This window comes from Lactuca sativa, chromosome 4 (genome assembly GCF_002870075.4).
Source record: "Lactuca sativa cultivar Salinas chromosome 4, Lsat_Salinas_v11, whole genome shotgun sequence".
NCBI lineage: Eukaryota > Viridiplantae > Streptophyta > Magnoliopsida > Asterales > Asteraceae > Lactuca > Lactuca sativa.
In genome coordinates, this window is record NC_056626.2 from 94,744,959 (window position 1) to 94,747,830 (window position 2,872).

At 33.5% G+C, this 2,872-nt stretch overlaps 1 long non-coding RNA gene across 4 annotated transcripts; it reads right to left on the minus strand.

Moving 5' to 3' along the window:
• Nucleotides 1-546: 546 nt before the first annotated feature.
• On the minus strand, nt 547-2,087 carry LOC111897133 (uncharacterized). 4 transcript variants are annotated; one of them, XR_002852095.3, is made up of 4 exons: nt 1,913-2,087; nt 1,253-1,829; nt 786-1,135; nt 547-680 (listed from the first exon to the last, which is right to left on the minus strand). It is a non-coding gene; the product is annotated as an uncharacterized LOC111897133 (long non-coding RNA). The 4 variants fall into 4 exon arrangements; XR_006191302.2 differs by lacking the exon at nt 1,913-2,087 and having other exon boundaries at nt 786-886; nt 1,070-1,135; nt 1,253-1,905; XR_006191301.2 differs by lacking the exon at nt 1,913-2,087 and having other exon boundaries at nt 786-886; nt 1,065-1,135; nt 1,253-1,905.
• Nucleotides 2,088-2,872: the final 785 nt, after the last annotated feature.

Genomic DNA, 2,872 nt, shown 5'->3' on the forward strand with positions numbered 1-2,872 from the left:
ACACTTTGTGTTATCTTGTATTTACCCCAATTTTTGACCAAAACAAATAACACAAAATATCCCAGCCATCCCAAAACTCAAGCCATCCCAAAACACAAAAATGGGACAAAACCAAGTCAAAAGGTTAAATCTGTCCAAATCCCAGAAAAACTTTAAAAATATCCAAATTTCCAGAAGAAACATAGATTTCATAATACCTTTGTACCCAAATCTCACCAATAAACCAATTTCAACGTTTACCTGCTAAAAAAAACCTAAAAAGTAACAACAAAATCCAAGAAAAAACCCAAAATGAAAGAATAAGGTAATGTAACTGTTAATAACCTACGGAATTGAGCTTTATTTATCTACTGATTGGTGCATTTAATATCCACTGCCACATTGAATTCTTCATTATAGAAAACATAGTTTCTTTTAACAATATTTGGAATTGTAAGATCACATAGCAGAATCTAAAAGCATATTACAACTAAACTAACTAATAGCATATGGTATTGGTATGGAACCTTACTGCTTGGATAAACCAAATGAAGGATGAGAAATTATGTGCAAACTCCCCTAAAAAGCATAATAATAGGTTACAAACTATCCATCCAAAGTTAAATTGGTTTTCATAAAATTTTACAATTATCATCATTTGTCACAATAATCAGGCCCAGTTCTGGCAACATCAAGCCTTCCTACAGTAAACAATGCAAAACAATTAGCTTAGTGCATTAAATATTTGAAGTAGAAAATAATATTTGAATGGGTTGGGCTGTAATAAAATTAGACACAAAACAAACCCTTTTGGCTTGTTGAGAGCAAGATAGACCTTTGGAGGCAGTTTCTTAGGAAGGCCATTACCATTTACATAAATCATATCCTTCTTAGGATCAACTCTAGTCTGCACATGTTATTGGAAAACAATATCAACTCTAACAAATGATTCTTTGAAGCTATCACTCAATGGCAATTGAAAAAATATACCAAGAATATGAATAAGCTAACTCGGGGAGTATTGCATACATAGCCATTAACAGTTACACAACCACATATTTGGATAACTAAACTCTAAAAAGCACCTTACTATTTGAAAATCTTCAAATGGTTTCATCTTTCAGGTCCCTATTTCATCGTCGTTACTTATGAGGACCTGTAAACACATACATAGTTAAACATAACAATTTTGAGAAGAATTGTTTACCCCAAAAAAGTAAAACACAATATAATGCTTGTAAACTGTGACACAGAAAGGGAGAGGAATGAATACCTGTAACAAATAGCAAACCATGGAGCAATTTATTGGTAAAAAACGATTTCACATATGAATAACTCGGCTTTCTAAGAGGAACCCCCATATGCGACCACGTCATGATGAGACCAACAGATAACATTTTCATCAACGCCAACTGTGTGGTAGATGCAAGCCGAAAACACGACGGATCAGGCAGTGGTCCCAGATACCAGGAAACGCAAAAGATCGATCATCCATCAAAAGAATCAGAAGGAAAATGTCGGAGAAAATAAGCTCCTATATCACCCGATGTTGTATAATTCCAAGGAATGAAGCGGTGTCGACGATGGGTGTGAGTAAAAAGCGAAAGCAGACGGAGGTGATCGATAAATATTGGCGTAGAGAAAGAAGTTTCCGGGAGGTGGAGAATCGGACGAAACTCAATTGCAAACCCTAATCCGTCGATCAACCTTTTAAGCCTCTGCTTCACGGTTTGAAATCTACAGCCACCATATGAAAAATCTTCTGAATCATCACCGGTCGACATCTTCTCATCATCACGATTTCATTAATCTATAATTCATGGACACTAATTTGACCCATGTCATACCCCCTTTAACCAACGAAAAACCACCATTAATAACCAAATCTGCCAAAAAAATAAGAAGAAGAAGAAGAAGAAAGGTGAAGAGGAACCTGTGATGGATTTAAAAAGAGAGGAGCAGGGCATACCGGTTGGACATCCTTGAAACTTACCTTTGGTGGAAGGTTCGGAAGGAAGAAAGAGATGGAATGGTGGAAGCATCGGAATTCCAAGGAATGAAGTCGGTTCTTTGTTGAGAAGGTAACACGTAATTGACAGCAATTTCATGTTTATTGGCTTGCACAGTATACGTGTATCCGTTAGTGAAAAGAGATAAATAAGAAAAAGCAAAGGAGAAAATTAATAAAAATATCAGCCAATCATATGAAAGTCCTGTTCATCAGGCACTTATGAATTAGTATGTATATATAGTTGTTTACGTTCATAGAACGGTGTATGCACGTGTGAAAAAAAATGATGATGTTACGATTAAAAATGCTTTAGTGCTAATACTAATAAAGCATAACAACATTAAAATTTCCATAAAGTTACAGGATAAATTATCATACATTTTTAAACCTCAATACACATATGGACAAAAAAAAGGTCATTTGGTTTCTATTATGTTTAAACGTTATAAGCCCTTCTCTTTTATTCGGGCTTAAAACATGTAATAGTAAATAAAAAAATTTATATATGGTGGAGTTAATTTTTTTTTATTATGTATATGTTTTTTATGAATTATAAAGACAACTACAAATGGAGAGGAGGCATATTGGACTAATTGGGATTTAAGATATATTAATATTGGGTTAAATTTAAAGAATATATACCCTTTACAATTAAGGGGCGTAAGCCTTAGCTTAGAAAACTATAAGGTTGAGTCGCCCCTCCCGAACACATCTTTTAAACATTATTACATAAACATTAGTTTTTTTTGAAAGATAAATATTCAATTAACTATAAAACAACATATATACATACATCTTTCAAAATAAAAGGACAAATAATACATAAGTACTTTTATTTCCCTATTTAATAAAAGACTTCATTTTAGCTACATGTTCATCCTA